The sequence below is a fragment of the Podarcis liolepis genome (genome assembly GCF_965112155.1).
Source record: "Podarcis liolepis genome assembly, chromosome: 3".
Classification (NCBI taxonomy): Eukaryota; Metazoa; Chordata; class Lepidosauria; order Squamata; family Lacertidae; genus Podarcis; species Podarcis liolepis.
The window spans coordinates 13,240,871-13,267,449 of record NC_139557.1 but is presented as its reverse complement, the minus strand read 5'-3'; the positions used below and the strand labels follow the sequence as shown (position 1 = coordinate 13,267,449).

The 26,579-nt window shown below is 41.7% G+C and overlaps 1 protein-coding gene across 1 annotated transcript in view; it reads right to left on the bottom strand.

Moving 5' to 3' along the window:
• Positions 1-24,180, bottom strand: part of LOC310702354 (uncharacterized protein) — a 157,556-nt gene extending 133,376 nt beyond the window's left edge. The window contains exon 1 of the transcript XR_014523453.1: positions 24,092-24,180. The gene's annotated coding sequence lies outside the window, so the exon portion shown is untranslated. The remainder of the gene's footprint in view (positions 1-24,091) is intronic.
• Between the last annotated feature and the right edge of the window lie 2,399 nt (positions 24,181-26,579).

The following is a 26,579-nucleotide window of genomic DNA, read 5'->3' as shown; positions in this document are numbered from 1 at the left end:
CCTTAATTTTGGAATAATTTTAAACTACCTTAGTGTCATGTTTAATGGATGACACAAGAGGTGACATGCTAAAATCACCAAGTTAGGAACTTGCAGAGAATGTTATTGTCTTTCTTAACCAATGTGGTTATCAAGAAACTCCTGACTCCACCCAGATGCATCTATTTCAGATCCACCTAGTGACAAAAATGTAAAATCACACTCTTCACTTTAGAAGATCTCCATGTTAAAAAAAAAAAAGTAGATGGAACAAACCATGACGCACAGCCAAACCATGGAAAGAATTATAAAATGGGACAGAAGAAATCCATTTTCTCCTACCAAACCTTACTGGGAGAATGTCACTTTCAACTATGACTTAATAAATGAAGCCCCCTGCCTTGTGGGTCTCCTGTTGCTATTGCTACTTGTGGGGAACCCCAAAGAGCGCCAGCATTAGTCCTGCTCACTGTCTATGGTACAGGAAGGAGGCCATTCTCTGGCATGTGGGAGAGATGACTAAACAAGGCACATGATGAGCATTAAGCAAGAAAACAAACGAACACATGGAAAAAATCTTTGTGTAATAAGCAATGATTCAACAACTCTGTAAAGCCTTCAGGTTCTCTACTATGATGGAAAACAGAACAATACTATCTGTGGGAGGTAGAAGTGATCTGGAAACAAAGCAATGTGTCACCTTGTTAATGTAGATTTTGTAAGGATTACATAGGTTTATGATGCACCGAAGGGGCAACTATAACAATGGTACCATATCAAAACTCTTTCCATTTGTGTGACCTTTTCCCATGCAGGGAGTTCATTCTCTTTTTGCACGTAAAAACATCTTCCAAAAAGAGAAACATCTTAAATTAGTTGACCTATAACAATCTGACTTGAAGAAACAGCCTGTAGCAGGGAAGTGTTTACAAGTGACCTCTCAAAGCACGTTAACTTGTACCAAGAGAAGCTACATCACCTCAGAGTGCCAAGACTTAAAGTCATCTTCGCACGATAATCTTAAGCAGTGGCGGTGGGCTTTAACAAATCTGAGAACAGAAAGCCTCTCACTTTATAAACATATAGATATAATTATATCACGAGTACAGCTAAAGGAGAGATGGGGAACCCTCCTCTGTAGGTTTTTGAGACTCCCTTGACTAATTTTCAGTAATGAATCTGAATATTTTCTGTGTGTTCTTCTAGAAAGCTCAGAAAAAGAAGAAGCTAATTTAAATATGTGCTGAAGGAGACTCTTGGGAGTCCCATGGACTGCAAGAAGATCAAACCGATCCATTCTTAAGGAAATCAGCCCTGAGTGCTCACTGGAAGGACAGATCGTGAAGCTGAGGCTCCAATACTTTGGCCACCTCATGAGAAGAGAAGACTCCCTGGAAAAGACCCTGATGTTGGGAGAGATGGAGGGCACAAGGAGAAGGGGACATCAGAGGACGAGATGGTTGGATAGTGTTCTCAAAGCTACCAGCATGAGTTTGACCAAACTGCAGGAGGCAGTGGAAGACAGAAGTGCCTGGCGTGCTCTGGTCCATGGGGTCACGAAGAGTCGGACACGACTAAACAGCAGCAACAACAATTTAAATATAAGCAGGGGGGTGGACAGAATGTTTAGTCATTTTTTGTAGTTTTGGCTTTAGACCTCAGTTAAAATAGTTCCATAATCGGCAGAAGCATTAATTCATTTGTCACACGCTTTCCAAGTCGTCAAGCTCAGTAGTTTAAGCATTTAAGGCATGGATAGGCAAACTAAGGCCCAAAGGCCGGATCCAGCCCAATTGCCTTCTAAATGCAGTCCATAGACAGTCCGGGAATCAGGGTGTTTTTACATGAGTAGAAAGTGTCATTTTATTTAAAATACATTTCTGGGTTATTTGTTGGGCCTGCCTGGTGTTTTTACAGGAGTGGAATGTGTGTTTTTATTTAAATGCATCTCTGGGTTATTTGCGGGGCATAGGAATTTGTTCACTTCTCCCCCAAAATATAGTCTGAGGGACAGTGGACCGGCCCCCTGCTGAAAAAGTTTGCTGACCCCTGCTCTATACAGACACACCATGGATGCCTTATTTTCTTAGCTGGCATAAATTACAATTGCTCTTGAAAATTTCAGTGGCTCAACATGACTTGTATTTATTTATTTATTTTTCTATTTTATTTCACAGCTTTTATATGCCTAATGGTTGTAGAAAAAACCCCTCAAAGTACTTTGCAAGGTAGATGTGTTTGGGTCAAAGAGATCAGATGAAATTTAAAGCATCTCCCCCCCAACTCTGATGACCCAAGCAACAATGTTTAGCCAGTTCTTGTATTGGCAACCAGATTGGTTTGGGTTTATGTCGCAAAACATACCAAAACACCTCATCATTTCCCACTTTCAACCTTGTTTTTTTCTGGGAGTAGGATCCGACCCATTGGAAAAGACGGTTCTGCCAGTTATCACTAATACAATCATTACAATTTGCTTGACAGGAATATCAATCATTGGCATGGTGGAAGGAAGAATGAACATGAATTTCCATTCCATTCACCCTAGATAAACCACAGTGACTTCACTTCATTTCCACATCAACATAAACCCTCTCACACCCATCTGCTACCACCTGGAAGAGGTTACACACTTTGATAGTCACTCTGGAAATTTCCAAGCCACAAACTGCCATACAACCTGCTCAGACTGGCTTGTAAATAAAACCACAACCACAACACACACACACACAGCATCTTCCAGGCACATTCCTTATGAAGAGTGGGCAGTGGGCCAATGGTTGACCAACTTAGACAATTTAGTAGCAAGCTTGATATGCTTGCCCTATTTGATTGTATGTCAATTTAATTTGAAACATAAAGATGTCAGACGAATCACAAGTTGCTGACATTTTGTAAGTGTCCTGTGATGATATTGGGTACTAGAAAGAGAAAGCAACCTCACATTGTAAGGATTTTAGGAATTTTTTTGTTCCATTTCCCAAAAATAATTGTTAAAGGCTTGAGACATCTTCAAAAATTGTTGGTTTCCGGTTGTTCCATTGTTATTAAAATAGTAATTTTTTCACATCACTGCAAGCATACAAACTACACACACACACACTTAAATTAAAAACAAAAAGGCATGTATTTACAAGATCCTAGTGGCCCAATGTGCTTTAGCTATATATTTTATTTATAAATAAATAAAAAACTTACAAAAGAGTGAAATTAAAACAATGAACCAGATAAAACTTAGCAACATAGATTCCTGTGGTTCTATATTCAGCTGAAAGATTTTAAGTAAAAATCAGCAGAAAAGCAGAGTCACATAAGGGCCGGGCATTGAAAAAAACTTCATTTTTGCTACATTGGAATATTCGTATCAAAAGGTCTAGCAAGCAGCACTTCTGGAGGGAAATACAAACAATATGAAAACACCAAGAGGCCAAGGTAAATGAGCTACTTTTGTTAGAACCTGGTATTACCTTATTTACTATACCAATAGAAGAAATATGGGCAGGGCACCTTTGGTGGAGTGGGACTTTGTAGTAAAACAGACATCATTTTTCTTTCTTGTAATTTAATATGAATGTAACTGATACATTACTGAGAAAATTATTTGTATAGGTTTAATTTCTGTTTATGTATGTATTTCTATTAAACCTATTTATTTAAAAAAATCAACAACTGCATAGGCCTTTTTTTTAAGTCTTAAAGAGATGCCTAAAAGTCAAAATTGAGGATGTCAGCAGACTCTCTCCAAATTGCAACACAGGGAAGTGCTTTATACTGTTTCAGAACACTAGTTCATTGAGCTCAATCTTGTGTACACTGATTGGCTGCAGCTTGCTAGGTTTTCAGGCAGGGGTCTCCCCCGGCCGTAACTGGGGAGAACGCGGGTGGCGCTGTGGTCTAAACCACTGAGCCTCTTGGGCTTGCTGATCAGAAGGTCGGTGGTTCAAATCCCCACGACAGAGTGAGCTCCTGTTGCTCTGTCCCAGGTCCTGCCAACCTAGCAGTTTGAAAGCACAGCAGTGCAAGTAGATAAATAGGTACCACTCCGGCGGGAAGGTAAACGGTGTTTCCGTGCGCTCTGGTTTCCGTCACGGTGTCCCATTACGCTAGAAGCAGTTTAGTCATGCTGGCGACATGACCCAGAAAGCTGTCTGTGGACAAACACCAGCTCCCTCAGCCTGAAAAGCGAGACCCCATAGTGGCCTTTGACTGGACTTAACTGTCCAGGGGTCCTTTACCTTTTACCTTACCTGGAGACACTGGGGATTGAACCTGGCACATTCTGCATGCAAAACAGATGCTCTGTCACTAAGCTACATCCATCCTTCCATAATCCTTCAAGGTCATGAAACACTGAGTGACCGAAGCAATTCTTCAAAATTCACACTTATTTGAATTTTGTAATGTAGTTGTTTGGCAAAGTAATACATACAAATATGTATATATCAGGGTAAAGTATGCATAGAATGGATACATCAGGTGAAAATAAAGCACAGAATGCATTGTATTAGGGGATATTGCTGTACAAAACCATAGTGCAAAATTGCATAGAAGCGATTAGGAGAAATTTGCATTCAAAGGCTGATTAATTTGCATGAGAATTGAGAGAGAGAGAGAGAGAGAGAGAGAGAGAGAGAGAGAGATGTGGAAATGTGAAGAAATGAAGTGAAAACTGGGAAAATGCGAAGTGTGGGAATAGATTCGCTCTCCCCTATTTACAGCACAAACCTAATCATGTATACTCAGAAGAAAGTCCTGTTGAATTCAGTGGGACTTACTCCCACCAGGGTAATTAGGGTTAGGATCACAGCTCTTCAAATACAGCTCTTGTAATACAATTGATTTTTAAATTTTACTTTCAACAATCCTCTATATTAGGTCCTTGTACGTTACACAACCTGATTCCAATTTTGTATCACCTCTCGATAATTAATTTCATCGTTTGTTGATTCCATTGCTTTTCAGCTCCTATATTACAGCTGTAACAACCGGACCATCCTTTTCATTTGCAAAACCAATACGACCTGGACCACGAGATAATTTTATTCGTATGAGATGCCTAATCCATAGCCTTGATAGGTTTTCACAGCCAAATTGTCTGTGAATTAGCCCAAGACATGACCTTGCCGGTTGGTTTCTTGCCCCAAGACACTAAACAAGGCATCAATCTAGTGACGAATTAGGACATGCAACAGAAGCTGCCTAAACCCATCTATCATCTACACTGTCCTCAAAAGGCAGAGGCATCTGTAATACAAAGAGTTAAAACCACAAATGCATAGCTACTTCTGAGAGGTCCTGTTTTAATTATGGGTTCTATGGGAGACATATGTTTGAGGAGAAACTGAAGAGAATCAACCGGAAACCCATCAGATGGTTATTCGGCTTTTTGGTCACTGCTAACTAGTTCCAGATTACAATGAACCAAACAGCAGCCAAAGGCTACAGATCACATGGCTCGTCTCCAGAATCGTTTTTGGTAGGCATTGTTTATAGCGTCCAATTTGAACTGAACCATGCATCATCCAGTTTCTCAAGAAGAAAACGAATCTGCAGCAAGGCTGGGCCCTGGAGAATGGAGGCCCTGGCCTAAACCAGATAGGCACTTGGTCTCTTTGCAGAAACAGCTCAAAAACACACAAAGACAAATACAGTCATACCTCTACTTATGTATCCCTTTGAATATGGAATCTTTGGGTTACGGCATGGCAAACCCAGAAGCGTATACTTCCGGGTTTCACCGCGCGCATACGCAGAAGCGCCCTGCGTGCCTTGTGCATGTGCAGAAGCTCTCAATCACACCAGAAGCACACCTCTATTTACGTTATTTTTTAGGTGCGAACGGACCCCCGGAACAAATTTAGTTCGTATCTGAAGGGTCCACTGGGTAAGGTGGACACTTGTCCATTATCAAAAAAGAGGGTAAAAAAGAGCATATGCTGATTTATATGAAAATGTATATAAATAATTACTATAATTAATATATATATATATATATAAATGCATCTCCCTGTTGTGGGGAAGACTGTGGCCAGGTGACATGTGTGTCTTCTCAGTGTGCTGCCCACATGCTAACTGTTGTTAGGTAACTTCAAGGTCCCCTTTCTGGTGGTTCTCTATCTTTGAACCACAGCTGGATTAGACAGCCCTTCCAATAAGAGACTCCTTCAAAATTGAGGACTGTCTTCTATAGAGGAAGACCTCTGGCCAAGCTACCCCAAGTAAGAGCCATACATAGCTGTGACTGAAGCGATTGCTGTTTGGTTCCAGCCCAGGCTATGGGAACATAACCATGAGATCTTAAGACTGCAATCCTAAGCACACTTGTTGTTGTTGTTGTTTAGTCGTGTCCGACTCTTCGTGACCCCATGAACCAGAGCACGCCAGGCACTCCTGTCTTCCACTGCCTCCCACAGTTTGGTCAAACTCATGCTGGTAGCTTCAAGAACACTGTCCAACCATCTCACCCTCTGTCATCCCCTTCTCTCTTTCCCAACATCAGGGTCTTTTCCAGGGAGTCTTCTCTTCTCATGAGGTGGCCAAAGTACTGGAGCCTCAGCTTCAGGATCTGTCCTTCCAGTGAGCACTCAGGGCTGATTTCCTGAGTGCTAGTACCTAGTTCCTAGGTAAGAACACTTACCAAAAGTAAGTCCCACTTGTAAGCTACCTAACTTTAGCATGCACAAATCTTTGAGGGGGGAAAACAGAAAGAAAATTTTATCAAGAAGTTTTCACAGCCCCACAGCTTAATTGAGCAACAGGGAAGGTATTCTGCAGCACTCCAAAGGTACTGCCATTATCTTTTATCTACAATCTGTGAACGGGCATGGCAGCATTTAAAGTAGTCAGTAGCTGGCTACCAGCACAGAGTAGCCCATTTAGAGAGCAGAGTACACACAAGTCTGAACAAACACCAAATATACATATATAAAAATCCTCCCACATGTTGTTTTTCTGAACTTGTGATTCATTCTGGTTGGGACCAGTGAGTGTACCGACCACATAACTGTCAGACGAGCCCTTCATTCAGCCCCTAATCAGAATTTGTTTGTTTAAGGGTCCACTCAAGTTGACGCTCTGAGACTTGCAAATAAGATTCAGTCTCTGTTCTTGGCAAAGTGTGGGTGGGAGGAGGATCAACCTGCTTTTCACTTCAGGTGCAGTTTGGCCGACTCCTTGCTTCAAAGCAGACTGATGCCCTGAGTCCTTGTCATCTTAAAGGTAAAGGTAAAGGGACCCCTGACCATTAGGTCCAGTTGTGACCGACTCTGGGGTTGCGGCGCTCATCTCGCTTTATTGGCCAAGGGAGCCGGCGTACAGCTTCCAGGTCATGTGGCCAGCATGACTAAGCCGCTTTTGGTGAACCAGAGCAGCGCACGGAAACGCCGTTTACCTTCCTGCCGGAGCGGTACCTATTTATCTACTTGCACTTTGATGTGCTTTCAAACTGCTAGGTTGGCAGGAGCTGGGACTGTGAAACAGGAGCTCACCCCATCATGGGGATTCAAACCGCTGACCTTCTGATCTGCAAGTCCTAGGCTCTGTGGTTTAACCCAGAGCGCCACCCGCATCCCTTGTCATCTTACTGGAGTTCAAATGTCACGAATTACACCAGAGGGTATCATCTGGGCATAATAGAGGAGCTAGGAATGAGAGTTGCCCATCTTGGCGTGTGCTATCTCCATATAACATTTCCAAATGATACCATTATTGTGAAGCAAAGAGTTCCTACACAGCTAAAATGTAGTAAGCATTGCCACAGAAGTTTGGACTTCTGTTATTAACTTTTCGTAATGCATTCGCCCACATGCCTCTGTAAGTTGCTGTTGGCATCTATCTATCTTGAGAGACAACGGAGTGCACCTCCAGGGGTGAAGTCAAACTGCTGTAGAATCACAGCGCCTGCTGTGGCTGCAGAGACCGGTAAGTCATAACTTCTGCCTCCCACACTGATTTTTGTTTTTTGTTTTTGTTTTTTTTAAAAATTATATTTATTGAAAAAAGAATTATTTTTTTTAAATTACAAAGAAAAAAGACAAAAACAGAAAAAGAAAAAGAAAAAATAAAACCATCATTTTCAAATTCTCCACTTTCATTACCTTCTTTCCATGACCTCCTCCTCCTCCCATCTCTTGTATCTTGATTAATAATTGTCACAGCAAATCCTTTCCATAATTCATAATATTCTGTCATTACATTACCTTACTCTATTTTCATCTTATCTTATAAAAAACCTTAAAACTTAAGACTTAAATCTTATTTTTACCAGCTTCTCATAACCATTACCTTTTTACCTAATTCTTTAAACATTTTTACAAGAGCCAAGTAATTTCATTTCAACATTTTTCCAACGTTCATAAAACATTTCTAATGATAAAAAAAGAAAATAAAAACAATCCAATCTTCTTCCAGCGTCCCCTCCCCCCGGTCCCGGGATTGTCAGTCCTTTTTATCCCATTAGTCTGGCACATTAACCTGGTGATCTTATATCTGAGGCCTTCAAATCTCTTCCATGTCCCTTCCACAGCTCTTCTTCATATTTTCCTTTTACTCGTGGGAACTCCAGCTTGGTAGTGTTTTTGACCCTTTTCAACAAATCAGCCCCTTTCCCATAGTCCAGACTAGACTCCATGTGGTATTTTAAGACATGTTTCAAATTCCCTCCAAAATTGGAAGTCCCAACAGCTCCAAACCTCTGACGGCCCATTGCCAGACTCGGAAAGTCCAAACATCCCTGCATAGGGGGGTCAGTCCAACCCCCCATTTCCAAATCAATCCAAACTTTGTCTTTCCAAATCTGGTTTTTTCCAAGTTCATTTGTCAAATCCAAAGGCTCATTTTCCTGCTGGGCCAAAAGTCCCTCCATCTCTGGCGCCCAAGATTCTGCAACATCCTCTTCTCTCATCTGCTCTGTCAGGACACACTCCTGTTTAAGTTCCTGGGTGGGCTCCATATAATTTCCCACTACCTGTTCAAATGCTCTGGCCACATTAGTCATCAAATCCATCTTCTGCCTTAACTGATCCAATAGGGCATTTATTTTACAGAAAGCACCCAACAGTGCTTCTGGAAACATTGTCCTGCAAGGTCACAAGTCCTTTCCCACGGTGGTAATCTGTGGCAGCTGCAAGCTCCCTAGAATTGGTTACAGTTTCACAGTCCCCCTCTAGGGGGAAAACTTCTGGTTGTTCTTTCTTTTAAGGACAATAGCAACAAAGTTTTTTTTTTAAAGATATTTTGTCAATATTTGTTCCTTTAAAATGCGAAAGGAAACAGTGGAATCACAATGTTACTCTTCTTTTAACTATCTGTCAAAAACATTTGGCTCCGGTCAATGAGCTTCAAAACGTCATTTCTGACACCCCGCTCCAGGATCAGGACGGTGGAAAGTTACTTTACTTTAAACTAACTTCTGCAGGTTTAAACAGTCCAAAAAAGATCCCCCTTCTTCTCCTGCTACCGAAGGGGGGTTCAAAGATTTTAAATGGTGAAAACCGATCCTTTAAAAGTGATTTCCTAAGCTCTAGTGTACGTTATCTTTGCTTTCTTCTGACTACAAGGAAACGGAAGGCTGACTTCTTGTTTAGACCTTCCCGTTTCAGTACCAAATTAAGGTGAATTTTTAAGTCCAATTCCTTTCTAATCGCCAGTTCTTATTTGCAGACCAATTGTTCAATGTTTAAGTACTCACGGGTGATTATTTTAGATGCCAAATTGTCCCAGGAAAAAGGCAGCGCTCTCCGGCAACAGCTATGCGGCTTCGCTCCATGGAAAAAGCAATTGACTCACAGCACCGCGCCACTTCCCCCTCTTCGCTTTGGAGCCCGTTAGTGGGTTCCTTTGCGGGTTGGGGGGGCGCTAAGGGTGCCCGCCAAGTCCCACGGTCACAGGCTTCATCCGCCTGTGATTTCTAAAAGGGTTCCCGCTTCGCCGCAGCGGAAAGGACCCGTTTCACGCGGAGCTGGTCCCTCTGGTTCAGAGGGAGTCCGCCATTGCCGATGGCGCCACCCCGGAAGTCCCTCCCACACTGCTTTTCTTTCTCTGGGGCGCAAGCCTGGGCAGTGTGTATGGAGGTCCTAGGTTGCCCAGGAATGACAAGATACACACACACACACACACACACACACACACACACACACCTCGGCTTTGCTAATGTGGTCCAAAGGAAAGAAGAGCAATACATTTGGCACCAGCTTGGCTGCAGGAGTTGCAGAAAGATGGCCCACAAGACACTATTGAACTGTCTTAGGGACTCCAGATTTGTGTAGCATTTACTCCTTGGCCTTTTCTTTTCCCGAAGATGTCCCACAAGGCAGTGAGTATGGATTTTTCCTCAGGGTTTACTCCCAAAGCCTTTCTCTGAAATGAGTATACAGTGGTACCTCAGTTTAAGGACAGTCCTGTTTAAGAACGATTCAGTTTACAAACTCTGCAAAACCGGAAATAGTGTCCAGGTTTAAGAACAGAACCTCGGTCTAGAACAGAATCTGAACAGTGGCAGGGCACCGGCAGTGGGAGGCCTCATTAGGAAAAGCGTGCCTCAGTTTAAGAATGGTTTTGGTTTAAAAACGGACTTCTGGAAGAAATTAAGTTCTTAAACCGAGGTACCACTGTAGCCATAAGCCGGTGGAGGTTTAGAATCAGAGTTTTCTTTCTTCTAGATGGGCTAGCTTCCCAGCTTGACAAGCCCATCGGCCCCTCCTCTGAAGGTATCATATATAAAAACACTATCGAAAGGTCTCTGCATCTCAGAAACAGTTGGTGATGTGATCAACCTGTTTCTCCACTGTACCCATGCTCAAATTATTGGGAATAGGGGATAAGAAGTCTAGGCTATTTGCCTTTTGCATTTGTCCTCTTCCTATTGTGTTTAAAGGCTACAATTAGGAACATAAAAAGCGGCTTTAGACTGAATCAGACTACAGGTCCATCTAGCTCAGTATGACTGAGTAACGACTGCCAATGACTCTCCAGGGTTTCAGAGAGGAGCTCTTCCAACCCTAGCTGGGGATGCTGGGAATTGAACAATTCACCCACTATTTGCACAACTTCAGGTGGTGATTCACAAAATGGACCTCTCTTCCATATAAACATTCATTATGCCTTACAACACTTCTAAAATGTTTTATTTCATTCATATCCCACCTTTCCTCCAAGGGGTTCGAGGTGTATACATTCTTTCCCTTTCAACCTCACAACAACTCTTTGAGATGGAGTAGGCTGAGACATGGTCCAAGATAGCCCAAGGTGAACCAAGAGGGAGATCAGAACCTCCCTTGTAGTCCAACACTAATCACTATACCAGTAGATCTCAACCTGTGGGTCCCCAGATGTTGTTGGACTACAACTCCCATCTTCCCTGACCACTGGTCATGCTGGCTAGGAATGATGGGAGTTGTAGTCCAACAACATCTGGGGACCCACAGGTTGAGAACCACTGCGCTATACCATTCGGATATCATGGAGAGGAATTCTAGGAACACAGGAAGTTGACTTCTACTGAGTCAGACCATTGGCCCATACAGGTATTGGCCTCACTCAACCCTCAAATAAATAGAGTTCTCTCCTCTCCTCATACCACTGCCACCCTCTTTACCTGAAGTTTTCTTGTTATCAGACCTTGAATCTGATAAGTTTAGTGTGCAAGAAATAAATACACTGAAGGACAGAATCCAAGATCATATTTAATGCCAGCACAGCTCCAATCTATTTTATATGGGATATTTTACTTCTTCAAGTATATGCAGTGTCAGGGAGCTACCTTTCTGCTGAGATATGCACTAGCAGAGCATTTTACTGAATCTACAAAAGTAAAAAAATACCAAAAATATTTGAGACCACAGCAATTCTAGGAATTTAGAGAAGTTAGCATTACACAGACTATTAACTTCTTTGGCATCTGGAGGCATCGTCTGACTTGTCATCTTTGCTTGACCCTGAAACAACTTAAACAACTTTCCCCATAATTGTTGCCAAGATGTCAGCATTGAATAACCACGTCTAGCTTTTCTTTTCAGGGATGAGGGGGGTATCTTTCAAAACTAATGGTCACAAAGATGAGAAATATTTAGAGAATTTGAGGAGAAACTACCCTGTCATCAGAAAGCTCTCCTCACCAGAGATATATATGTGTGTGTATGTGTATATATATATATATATATATATATATATATATATATATGTTTTCGTAGATTTTCACGGGTACAGGAATGCAGGTTTTGGTGTCCTCGGGTGTCTTCCCGTGTAAAAGTTGGGGTGTCTAGGCGACGTTTCGACGAGGTCTCACTCGTCATCTTCAGGCTGGTGCTTTCGGCTTCTTGTTACTGGAACAGAGCGGGATCTCAGTGTTTGAGTTCCTATAAATACTGTAGAGGGGTGTGGTGTATTGCCTCAAAAGTTCTGGGCAGAGGGGAAGTTCCCAGGCTAGTGTTCTTTTCTTCTTTTGTTCCTTAATTACTTGAGGGATATCTTGAGTGATTTCTTGAGTGATATTCTGAGTACCACTTAGGTGGGTCATTAGGTGTGGATTAGTTGCTAAAGCCTTCGTGTCTTGACCTCTTGAATTTGTGAAGAGTTTTTCTGGGAAGGTGGCTGTACTGCGCTTAGTTGTGCTTTGGCTTGGCTTCGTGTATAGGGGCGAGCTGTGGTTTTGTGCCCTGTGCCAGCCAGATCTGTGTAGGGATTGCAGGGGGGTGCAGCATCCGGAGGTGCCACTATGGTTTGGTTACTGGATGGTGTCTGTAATTTATCTGTGGAGAGGGTCTGGGTTTGGGTCTGGTGTGGTTGATTGGTGGTGGCGTATATATATATTGGTACTCAAGCCCCAGTTCTCTAAGTGGTGAGACGTTTAGGGGGTATTGTGATTTCCAAGGTATGGACTCTGCTGGAGGCTTACTGGAATTTGTGCCATAATAATAATAATAATAATAATAATAATAATAATAATAATAATATTTTATTTATATCCCGCCCTCCCCAGCCGAAGCTGGGCTCAGAGCGGCTAACAACAGCACAGTGGTACCTCAGGTTACATATGCTTCAGGTTACATATGCTTCAGGTTACATACTCCACTAACCTAGAAATATTAACTCAGGTTAAGAACTTTGCTTCAGGTTGAGAACAGATATCATGCTCCGGCAGTGCAGCGGCAGCAGGAGGCCCCATTAGCTAAAGTGGTGCTTCAGGTTAAGAACAGTTTCAGGTTAAGAACGGACCTCCGGAATGAATTAAGTACTTAATCTGAGGTACCACTGTAAAATGATACAACATTCTAAAATCATTTCATTATAAAATCAGTTCAACTCAGATTAATGGCAACCATTGGGCTAGAGTTCTGTGAGGATTGCCAAAGGTCAGGCTGTGCCCTGGCCAAAGGCCTGGTGGAACAGCTCTGTCTTGCAGGCCCTGCAGAAAGATGTCAAGTCCCTCAGGGCCCTAGTCTCTTGTGACAGAGCATTCCACCAGATTGGAGCCACAGCCGAAAAAGCCCTGGCTCTGGTTGAGGCCAGCCTAACCTCTCTGTGGCCTGGGACCTCCAAGGTGTTTTTGTAAATATGCAGGTGAAGCACTTTGACAGATACCCAAAGTTCACTCCACCCCACTCAGAGATGTGACGGCCCAGAAAAAAAGGCAGAACTTTTTTTTTTCCCAACTGGAAAAATTAGGTTGGGGGGAAATGGGATTTTACCTATTTTTTTCCTGTGCCTTTGCATTTCTACCCACAACAGGTCACAAGAAGGAACCATAATCACCCCAAGATGCTCCCAGCTTTCTTTAGAGTCTGGACTCAGTTCTTTGACTCTCCTCTGCAACTCTCCAAAACTGCCACTCTGTGGGCACTTATTTGTATATTCAGTGATGTCCAGCATCTTCAAACTTAGGAAATAAAAGGTGATTTATAATGCAAGTTGAGATCATGGATGAAGCAGCAGAAACGAAGAAGGTATATTGTGTACTTGTCACTTGCTATTATTTTGGATAAACACACAAGTACTTCCAAGCAGCTCCCACACAAAGTTCCCACCAGAATCAGAAACCTGTGGCTTGTGCTGCTTGCATCCCTAAACCTAAAACAGATAAAAAGTCCAAGCTGCATTCATCACATCAAAAGCAACAGTCCACTGTTTCTGCCAAAGGTTGCCTCTGTTGAACTGTAGCACTGGAGGCCACAGAACGTGCATCAAGATAAGCTGCATTTGCCAAAAGGAGATATATTACATAAACATGCAGGTCCTACTATCCGCCCACTCGTTATGGAAAAAATCCGCTTATCTGAATGTAAGAAATATGCCCAAATCTCACTACATGTGCAGCTGTTTCAGATATCTGAGTGGCAAAGTTTCCCCACTTCCTTACTTATTTGAGCTTTGCTGGTCAATGGCAGCCATTTGGGGCAGGAACCATGGAGAAAAGGAGTGGGGTAGAGATCAGACGAATCAGAGAGCCAGGGAGATTGGACAAATCAGTCTTTCCTGTGGCTGCAGCCATTTAAGGAAGAAACTGTGGCAGGAGAGAGGGAGAGATCACCGATTTAAAATGTTCCCATAGGAAATAATGGAAACCATCAGCTCATTGTGTGAACGCTCCCCTAACAAACAATTTCCTAGGAGTGCATTGCGTTCGAACCTGCTTGTGGTATTTTTCTAAGGCAAAGGCTCCCAAACTTTCCCCCAGGGAAATTGCTGAGGTTCTTGGGACCACTTAAAATCCATAGGAATGCCACAGAGCACCTGAATGAAGCTTGCGGACCACAATTTGGGAACCTCTGATCTGATGCCTTCCTTGAATTTGTGGGAGCTGGGAAAAGCAGAGACCGAATGTTTCTTGGCAAACAAGGGCTCCAGTGGAAGTCTGGGTGAGTACTGCCATCCTGCTCCACCCTTGGCTGGGCGAACCTATTTCGGTCCCACAACCCTACCAAATATTGATGTTCTCTAAGAAGAACCTAATGGGGCACACCTAACACAAGGGCACAAAAGTTGAGGCAAGGCCTCGAAACAGAACTGCAGAACGTTTCTAAATTGACCAAACGTCCTTATAAAAACCAGACTTCCGGTCGGTGCCAGCGCTTAATGGCGGTCCTAGCTCCGAGCTCCGGAGAAGGACTGCTTCGCAAGTTCGGGTCTTACCCGCTACGGCAAGCGGGGGACCCCTAAAATCCCAGGCGCTGAAGCCTGAGAACAAGGAGACTCGGTGGGCACCTTTGCGCCCCCCGGTACCGTGAAAGAGCCTTTTTAAAGGCTACGGATCGACATCGGGAGTGAGCGCGGTGCTGAGAGTCGCTACCCAGCCTGCGAAGTGAAGCCGCGTCGCCATAAGCGGAGAGCGCCGATTCCTTCCTGAAAAGAAAATTTGGACTGAATCCCCGTGAGTAAGAGCTGAAATATAACCGGGACCTTTTAAATTTTAAAAATTGGGCTAAAAACGGGGGAGAGCTAAACAAAGGAAGTCTGCCTCCCCCCGACTGCATGAAAGCGAAAGCAACGGAGCTTTAAACCTGCATCCGTTTAAACCTGCTACTTGACTAGCTTAACCGGACATTTAGACCCTTTGATCTCCCCTCTAGCTAGCAGGGCAGAGGGGAGGTGAATTTGAACAACAACTGCATGATTTGTTAGAAGTAAAAAAACCTCTGCTGTCTCATCCATCTGAAAATGAAACGGTCTGCCTTTGCACCATACTGAACTGACTTTTTCCTGTGAAGCGATACTTTGATACAAAGTTTCCACAGTGCCTGGCTACTGTACAATACAAGAAGAAGTAGCATAAATTGGGCAACTGTGGCAATCTAAAGCAACAAGTTTTTAGTAATACTGACTTTGACTGACTTTGACTGTGTTAACTTCCCTTTTTACATTCTGGACAGACTCCTTTGTTTTTATACTTGGAAACTTTGTTCTATGCCCATTTTGATTTGCTCCCTCTAGAGGACAAAGTGAGGCCCGGCACGGCCTAAGACAGTGGAATTTTCCAAGGGAGAATAAATCCCGTGGGAACTGACCTTGACATGAGTGGCGCACAAGAGGAGATAGTCACAAGAGCCAAAACCAAGCAACAACAACAACAGCTGCAGCAGCTACAGGCAAAGAAAAGAGGCTCAATCTCAGGCGCAACAGTTGGATCAACAGGAACAACAGGACAAGACAAAGGAGCAGCCGTTTCCATGGAAGCTGTGACAGATGCTTTGCTCAAGATAAATCAAACTCTGGAGTCTCTGACAAAACAGACTTCAGAGAATACACTAAAACTAACAGAAATTTCAGCAAGACTAAACCAGAATACAGAATCCATAAATAAATTGGTGGAGGAAAACGCCACTACGCGTCAAATTGCCGAAGACGCCAAAGCTACTGCGGGAGAGACACAGGAGAAGTTAGAGCCGATCGCCAAGAAGGTCTATGAGCATGATGCAACTTTGGCCTTGTGGGAGTTACAGAGGAAAGAGAGGAATTTAAAAATAAGACTGATTCCGGAGAATGAAGGAGACAACCTTGTGGAATACTTGACAAGGGAGTTTGTGGACTGTTGGGACCTCCAGGAAGACGAATTCAAAATCACGACTGCCTTTAGATTGGGCAAAAAGCAAAACAGAAAGACCCCGAGAGACTGTTTGATCACACTCAGATCCAAGGAGGAAAGAGACAAAATATTGGGACTACACTTTGAAAAGGCCTTGCAAATTGGAAACTCAGCTGTACAGATCTTCAAAGACATCCCAAAATACATTCTGGACTTAAGAAACTTTTATAAGGATTTAGCCCTTCTACTAAAGAAAAACTCTATCCGCTTCAGGTGGGAATTCCCACAAGGGCTGTCATTTGACTACAAGGCAAACAAGGTGAAAATAAAGACAATTCAAGATAAAGACAAATTTTTGGCAAGATACCAGGAGGATCTACAGAAGGGGACTGTGGACGTACTTGCAGAACAGAGGAGAGCGTTGGACATCCTGAATCTCTCGTTTGGACAAAAACCACCACCATCAGAAGAAGAGCAACAACTGGGAGCTGTTGGAGGAGCCTCAGAAAAATAGCAAGATGGCTCTGCAATTCCTCAGTTGGAATTGTAATGGGCTCAATGGGCCTTTGAAGAGAAGACAAGTATTTCATGTATTAAATAGAGAACAACTGGACTTGATATGCTTACAAGAAACTCATATAACTAGAGCCCACAGGAGATTACTTACAAACAAAAGGCTAGGACAAGAATTTATCTCATCAGACAAAGTTAAGAAGAGAGGAGTGGTAATATATGTGAAAGAGAAATGGGCTCCAAAAATGATATTCAAAGATGAACAAGGGAGATATCTGGCTGTGGAGATACAAGTACAAGGAGAAAAATTTCTAGTTGTTGGAATTTATGCACCAAATGAAGGCAAATCCGACTTCTTTAAGAGACTTCATGAAACGTTGATGGATTATTTGGATTACAATATGATAATCATGGGAGACATGAATGGCGTGGTCTCCACCAATATGGACAAGGCACAAAGACTAACAGTCACCAAAGAAGGGAGACTCCCTAAGACTTTTTTTGAAATGACTGAAAACATGGACTTGATAGACATTTGGAGAACAAGGAACCCTCTGGAAAGAGAGGGAACCTTTTTCTCCCAAGCAATGATGACCTGGACCAGAATCGATCAAATCTGGGTTACTAGTGGAATGGCTCCAAAGATTAAGAAAGTGGAAATCTGCCCAAAAACTTGCTCCGACCATAACGCCGTGAAGATGGAGATGAAGCTTACAATAACTGGTCAATTTAGATGGAGAATGAATGACACCCTCTTTCATGATAAGGAGATCCTCACGAAGGCCCAAAAGACTCTAAAAGACTATTTTGAAATAAATTTGAGGACCGACGTGGAGAAAAGAGTGATCTGGGATGCAAGTAAAGCGGTTATGAGAGGATTTTTGATTCAACAAAATTCAATAAAGAGGAAAAAACAAAATGAGAAAAAAGAGAAGATTTTGGAAATGATAAAGGAAGGAGAGAGGAAATTAAGAACAAAACCAAAGTCTCAAGACATTTTAAGAGAGATCAAGTTATATCAAACACAATACATGGAATTGATGAACCAAGAGATTGAATGGAAGATAAAGCAAATGAAGCAAAAGACCTTTGAATCAGCAAATAAATGTGGTAAACTTTTGGCATGGCAATTGAAGAAAAGGCAGAAACTAAATACAGTTACAAGCCTTGAGGTGGATGGAAAGAATATATCTAAGCCCAATGAAATTAGAAATTGCTTTTTAAGTTATTTCAAAAAACTCTACACTCAAGGCCCGCAAAATGAAGAAGATATAGACAAATTCCTTGGAAAATATGGATTACAAAACATCTCTCATCAAAGTAAGATGGATTTGAACCAGAGAATCTCAGAACAAGAGATAGAGGCTGCCATTCAGAATATGCAACTGGGCAAATCTCCGGGACCAGATGGACTGACTTCCAGATACTACAAATCGCTGAAGGAATGGTTGACTCAACCACTAAGAGAAGTTTGTAATGAGATCCTTGAGGGAAAAAGGGCGCCTGAATCGTGGAAAGAGGCATATATTTCACTCATACCAAAGTCAGAGACTGAAAAGACCCAACTCAAGAACTACCGCCCAATATCACTCCTTAATGTGGATTACAAAATTTTTGCAGACATTTTGGCAAAAAGATTTAAAAGAGTTTTGATGGAGAAGATTCATAAGGACCAAGCAGGCTTTCTCCCTAAAAGACACCTGGCAGACAATGTAAGGAATGTAATAGACATCTTGGAAAAGCTAGAGGTGAATATAAACACTAAGGCAGTATTGATCTTTGTGGATGCGGAGAAAGCCTTTGACAATATTTCTTGGAGTTTTATGAAGAAGAATCTTCATGGGATGGGGGTAGGCCGGGGTTTTGAGAATGGTATGGCTGCAATATATTCTGAACAAAAAGCTAAACTGATTGTAAACAATGTTGTGACTGAGGAACTTAAGATAGAGAAAGGAACACGACAGGGGTGCCCGATTTCCCCATTACTTTTTATTTCAGTTCTGGAGGTGTTGCTGAACATGATAAGAAATGACCAGCAGGTTAAAGGTGTGCAGGTCGGAGCTAAACATTATAAGTTAAGAGCGTTCGCAGATGACCTAGTATTGACTTTGCAAGAGCCAAACACTAGCACGAAAAAGGTATTAGAAATAATACAACAGTTTGGCCAGGTAGCTGGATTTAAGTTGAACAAGCAAAAAACCAAAGTTTTAGGGAAAAACCTAACAGATATGGAAAAGGAGAAATTTCAAGAGGAAACAGGTTTGACTGTGGTCAAGAAGGTTAAATACCTAGGGGTCTACTTAACATCTAAGAATCAGAATTTGTACAAGGACAATTATGAAAAATGTTGGTTAGAAATCAAAAAAGATTTAGAAATATGGTCAAATTTGAAATTGTCAATGTTAGGCCGAATTGCAGTAATCAAAATGAATGTATTGCCTAGAATGTTATTTTTGTTTCAGACCTTGCAGATTATTGATAAGATGGAATGTTTTAAGAGGTGGCACAAAGATATTTCGAAATTTGTCTGGCAGGGCAAAAAGCCCCGAATTAAATTTAAAATATTGACAGATGTTAAAGAAAGAGGGGGGTTTGCCCTGCCGGACCTGAAACTGTACTATGAGGCAGCAGCTTTTTGCTGGCTCAAAGAATGGATGCTCCTCGAGAACACGGACATCTTGGATCTGGAAGGTTTCAATAACGCTTTTGGTTGGCATGCATATCTTTGGTATGATAAAGCTAACAGTGCCTTTAAAAATCACATTGTCAGAAAAGCATTGTTTAATGTTTGGATAAGATATAAAGATCTATTGGAAAACAAAACCCCTAGATGGGTGTCACCAGTGGAGGCTAAAGCAGTGAAGAAACTCAATATGGAGGTCGGATGGCCGAAGTATTGGGAAATTTTAGAACAGGATGGAGATAAGTTCAAACTACAAAGTCAGGAGAAATTGAAGTATAAAGTAGAAAATTGGTTCCAATATCGCCAAATAATGGAATTCTTTAAACAGGACAGGAAAGTCGGTTTCCAGGTGGAAAAATCAAAATTAGAAACCGAGCTGTTAGAACCCAATACTAAGAATCTATCTAGAATGTACAACTTGTTGTTGAAATGGAACACACAGGATGAAACAGTTAAGTTGGCTATGATTAAGTGGGCTCAAGATGTTGGACATAACATTATGTCAGCTGACTGGGAATGGTTATGGAACACCGGTATAAAATTTACGGCATGTAATGCCTTAAAGGAAAACATTATGAAAATGGTATACAGGTGGTACATGACCCCAGTCAAGCTAGCAAAAATCTATCACTTGCCCGATAACAAATGTTGGAAGTGTAAAGAGACTGAAGGTACCTTTTATCACCTTTGGTGGACATGCCCGAAGATTAAGGCCTTCTGGGAAACGATCTATAATGAAATGAAAAAGGTACTTAAATGTACCTTCCCTAAAAAACCAGAGGCCTTTCTCTTGGGCATTGTCGGCCAACTGGTGACAAAGAAAGACAGAGCCTTTTTCATGTATGCCACAACAGCAGCAAGAATACTCATCGCAAAGTATTGGAAGACACAAGATTTACCCACTGTGGAAGAATGGCAGATGAAAGTGATGGACTATATGACACTGGCCGAGATGACAGGCAGAATCCGTGACCAACGAAAAGAGACGGTGGAAGAAGAGTGGAAAAAATTTAAAAGTTATCTTAAGGACTACTATAAACTTAATGAATGCTAAAATGTTGTGGTTTTCAGAAGCAAAAGGGTACAGGGATACAAGGTTAGACTATAAAAGAGGACTAAGATGATAAAGATTGGAAAGTAATAATTGGAAGTTGCTAGTTGAATTTTGGACATTGGGATGCAGAGAGGGGGGGTATGGGGAAGTCCAAGAAAAGAGGTTTATGAAAATATGTTTGAAACTATACGTGTATGTTTGTCATTTTTAGTGTTTGTCTGTTTTTCTTAAAAATTTTGTAAAACCAATAAAAATTTTATAAAAAAAAAAAAAAACGTCCTTATAAAAACCAAGATGTCCTACGCATTTTGGCAGTAAACTTCCTCAGGGACAAAAGCAAGGCCGACCCTACTGTCGGTGAGACAGGTGCCTCAGGCGGCAGATTTGGAGTGCCGGGAGAAGCCAGTAATTATTTAATTTATTATTGTCACATTTTACTCTTCGGCAGGAAAGAGAAGTGCTTGTGGGAGTTTCTGCTTCAAGTGCCAAAAACAGCTTGGCTGGCCCTGGACAGGGATGGGACATAAATTAAACTCAGTTTGCACATAAAGCAGAACTTACTTAACCCACACTTTCGAAACCAATACACAAACTGAAACACAGCCATCCTTCAAACTTTGTACTTCTCCAAAGTTTCGTGATGCAGTTCTCCAGCTGAGAAACATGCCCAGAAATGTACATACCAATATATAAAGTGTGCATGTAAATGCATATATTAGTAAATATAGCGTACAAAAAAAAATGTTTTGCATGAGGGAAAGCAGTGCCGTAAAAATGTATACGTTAGCCAAAGTTGCATGCAAACGTGTACGTTAGGTGAAATTTGCATTGAAATCCTGATTACATTTCTCGAGGACTTGAAAAATAAATTGCATACTGATGTAGAAACACGGAGAACTAAATTTAAGGTTGGAAAAATGGGAAACAGAAAAAGCAGTATGGGCAGCCCATCCCTAGTTTTGGGTACTCTGTATCTTGACCTGTGGGGTTGGGGGCCACAACCTGCTGTTCCACTTGAAGAAGAAAAATGTTTTGGGCCAACTCAGGCACAAGAATGTAGCTCTTTTTTTAAAAGGAAACTTATATCAACTTCCAGAACCATTTTGGGGGTTATTGGTGCCCCAAGGACCACATAATTGAACAGATTATTAGCTCTTCAGTCTCAAGGGTACCTTTGCCGTTCACTAAGGAAAGAGTTTTGCTGGATTTGTTTCTGAAGGCCTCTATAGAAACATACTTATGCCAGAGCAAAACGCCTGTTTCTGGGGAAACTATGCTGACTAGGCAGAGCGTTTGGTAGGGATGTGGTTCACCGGAACCCTCCACAACGTAGGCTATAAATTGCCATCATCTGATAATTGTGATCTATGAAAATATGCAGCTGCTTTTTGCTTAGGAAGAAAGTGGAGGGAAAATGAGGGAAAACGCTTTCAAGTCAAAACACCAAAATAACACACTCATGTATGTTTCTACAAAAGGAGAAATTCTTTGGCATGCCTCATTTACTCTTTGCAACCAGTTGTGAACCACAAAAGCATTTTCATTGTGTTTTCAGATCTGAATAGCGCATATGGCTTACTGCTGGCGTCTCTCAGTGGGGAGGTTTTCAAATGGTTTGTGAACTCTGAAGTCTGCGTAACCGCTTTATGCGCAAGATTTGTGTGTCACACACACTATCCCCAAACACCCCATCTCAAACACACCTCCGACCCCCCCCCCAAAAAAAAGCTTTGAAAACACACAGAAGAGCGCCCATTAGAAAGTAATATAAAATTCCAGGCATGGCTCAACATACATTAACCCTGAGAAAATATCATGAAGCGGCAAGCCCATCGGTATTTGTTAACCACTTTGACCAAACCCATCAAAACCTTGTTTGTTCACGTCAAATAAAATAGTTCATTTTAGTGGTTAACCCTACTGCCTCATCTTGGGGTTGGGGGCGGGGGGACGTCTGATGCACAAAGGTTTCAGGAATGTCTCGGATTTTAAATTGTCTGTTATAGCATTCTTTAACCATTTGCTGCTTGGGATGCGAGAATAATGAGTGGAGTTTGGGATTTTGCTTTATCATGTAGTAACAAGACGCCAATGCCACCCCCCCAAGCCTTTTCTGGTCTAATGCATAAGCCCCACTATCTCTCCTTCCAAGAAGCTGCTGTTGCCACTTCCCAGAAGCATTTGAGCAGCAATGGGGCAGACCATGCTCATCTAAACATATTCCAGGCCTGTAATAAGAGCTTGCTGCTGTTCCTTACTGCTATCACCACTTGTCAGCAGCAAGCACAGCTTAGCAGGCAGGGCAACAGGACTAGGAGGACCTTGGCAGGCTCACATCTGTCTTTGGGATTGCTTGGCCTGCATGTATTATGGTTTCATTGCCTATACATTTCTGCTCTAAGTGAATACTTCTCTGCCTGGTTCCTGCAGAGGGGATGGTATCCTTAACAATCCATTCACAGCCCTGTGTGTGTTGATCATTTCTCCTACCTGGGCAGTTATCTTTCCACAAGGGCCAGCACTGAGGCCAAAATCCAACATTGCCTGAGTTCTGCGAGTGCAGCTTTCTTCAAATTGAAGTGCAGAGTGTTTGAGGACCAGGACATTCGCAGGGAAACCCAAATGCTTGTTTACAAAGCTGTTATACTACCAGCCTTACTGTATGCTTGTGAAACATGGACCACTTATAAACGCCATCTCCAACTCCTCAAAAGATTCCATCAACGGTGTCTCCGAAAAATGTTACACATCCCTTGGGAAGACAGGCAAACTAATGCCAGTGTACTGGAAGAAGCAAAGATCATCAGTGTCGAAGCAATGATTCTTCAACATCAACTTCGTTGGACTGGTCATTTTGTGCGGATGCCTGATTATCATCTTCCAAAGCAACTACTCTATTCCGAACTTAAAAATGGAAAGCGTAATGCTGGTGGTCAACAAAAGAGGTTTAAAGATTCTCTCAAGGCAAATCTTTAAAAATGTAGCATAAACACTGACAACTGGGAAACACTGACCTGTGAGCGCTCCAATTGGGGAACAGCCTTTACCAAAGGTGTCATGGACTTTGAAGACACTCGAACTCAGGATGAAAGGGAGAAATATGCTAAGAGGAAGGCACGTTTGGCAAACCCTCACCATGATCAACTCCCGCCCGAAAACCTATGTCCTCACTGTGGGAGGATGTGTGGATCCAGAATTGGCCTCCACAGTCACTTATGGACTCACTATTAAAACCGTGTTCATGGAAGAGAATCTTACTTGGCAACGAGTGATCACCAAAGAAGAAGAAGAAGATCATTAACATTCCATGCACAGTCCATTGTGTTGAAGGCATCAAAATACTTACATTTTCCACGTGAATGGCTGATCACACCCCTCTTGCTTCTTGTCAACAAAGGAGGGTGGAGGGGTATGGTGCAGCAGAGGACTGAACCTGCAGATTGAAAAGGAGAAGCATAAAGCATAGATAACAAAGTCAACATCAAAGATTGAAACCCATGTTTGGATGCCAAACACAAGGCAGTTATTGACTATCAGTATTTACTGTTGCAAATCTTGAAAGAACGTCTCTTCCTCCAGATCCCTCAAGGCTGCTGACACATACATTGACCAGATCATATGAACACAAGAAGCTGTCTTATACGGAAGCAAACCAATGGCCTTTCAAGCATTGTCTCTTCTGTGAACAGAGGATCTCCAAGACTTGAGGCAGGCCAATTTTTTCACATCCTATCCCTCCATGTTATTTTAAATGGTCAGGGCGCAGAATGAACACGAGACCTTCTGATGCAGAGTTCTGTCAGTGAATTACCCTTGTATTAGACAAGGGTTTTTTACTCCAAAATAAAGTATAAATTGAGGGGGTCATCTTATACCTGGGTAGTGCAGAGGGGAGACGGGCGAATGATTGCATCCATGAGCATTAATTGACTGGATAACTGCATTGCAAAATTCAGGCAATTGCAAATCTCAAAGTGTTTTGGTCTGTATATTGTTTCAGAAATTGCAAATTAGGTAGGTTTGTCTTTAAATGTCCACTAAATAGAATTTCTCCTCTATTGCGAGATTAACCCCCCATTCCTACAGAGGATAATCTGTGTGTCTACAATAGGTTCAACCTGTTAAAATGCAGTAAAGCTTAGAGCATATTACAGCACTCAAATTTCAGCAATATGGAGATTTAGCTGTTTGTACTACATGCACTTATTTGAGAACTCAAAAATTGACATTCAAAAACTCATGACAAGACTCTAGAAACAAAGCCATACCAGAGAATTATATATCTACACAATCTCAGGTCCTGCTATTTTATTTATTTCATTAAATGCTCCTTGAAGGGCAAAGTTATTTTAATATCCACACCCAAGTCCCTGTCATGGTAATGAATATGAGTTGCTCATGGAAACTCATAGCATGTGAAAACAGAAATGAGACCCCAATTTAGGAAGAACATCATCGGTTTGGAAAAAGTACGACTATTATATTTGTTTTACACACAGGTTTGCAAAATGGAAATCTTAATAAGTTTCACAAAAGTAAACTTTTGTGAGTTACCGCAAACCACAGAAGCAGGGTTAAGGGAATTGCTTGTCTTTTGAGGCTTTGTTGGAGAATTTGGCCAGACAATAAATCAGCCAAAATGGTTCAAACAAAATACCCAAAGGCTAACTCTCACATCCTATGCTAGCTCTGTATGTACAACATTTGGAAGTTATCAACAATATATCTGAAATACATTCTGAATGCATGCGCGCATATATATATATATATATATACACACACACACACACACACACACACACAGTTTTCCTACAAATCTGTTTTCAGCGTTTCTCATGGCTTAAAAAATCAGCAATATCCAAGTTCTGCCTGCCTTATTAGATTAGACTACAGTAATTCACTTTACATGGAGAAGCCTTTGAAAAGTGTCTGTTCCGGTTATTTTATAAATTCTCAGCATTGGTATAATGCTTTTGAGTCTCTAAGTTATTCACAGTCATTTTTGCTTCGCTCTATCCTGAAATCTGATATGTATAATCTGATATGTATATGTATCTGATATATGTATATATGTAGGCAGTATAAAAATTATCATTGTCATTGCTTTCTAACTTTACTCATGGATGCTAGAGTTTGAGCTTTCATAATGGCACAGATTCCTTCCTAAGCTGATAAGCGTCACATCTTAAAAGCATGGATTCATAAGAAATGAAAAGGATAAGCAGCTGCCTATTCTGAAAAGACAACTCTTTCTTTTTTACCTTCTGCTGCCTGTTGGAAAGGCAAGGGATGTAAGACTTGATTTTAAGAAGCACACAGCTTTCTCCTAATAAGTACCATTAGTTTCATGTCACTATGAGGCTCCACTCTCTTTAAGTGAAGGAACATTTAACAGAAGAGGATGTAACAGCTTCTTGGGACTAATCTTTTACTGCAGTGCTGCCAACAAGTGCTAATCCTTTGCCAAGGGACTTCCATAATACTTAGCAAATGTTCGTGATCAGGACCACCCAGCAACTTTATAAGACTAAAGAAATTTGCATTTTCAGGCTTTTATTTCTCATTATGCCCTGAGAGCAAAACGCCCTTTAGTATGTGTTTACATATCGGTATCTTGCTTCATGTTTGTTGCGTCCACTTGAGGTGGGGTGTGTGTGTGTGTGTTCATCATCATCTTCTAAAATACATTATTTTAAAGATGGTCCCTGGAGTGGGAAGTCCTCTGCCTTTCTTTATTTTATTTTATTTTATTTTATTTTGAATATTTGTATCTTGCTTTTTGCATCAACAAGGCAGCTAAAGATATTAAAATGAGATGCAATAAGTAGGAATAG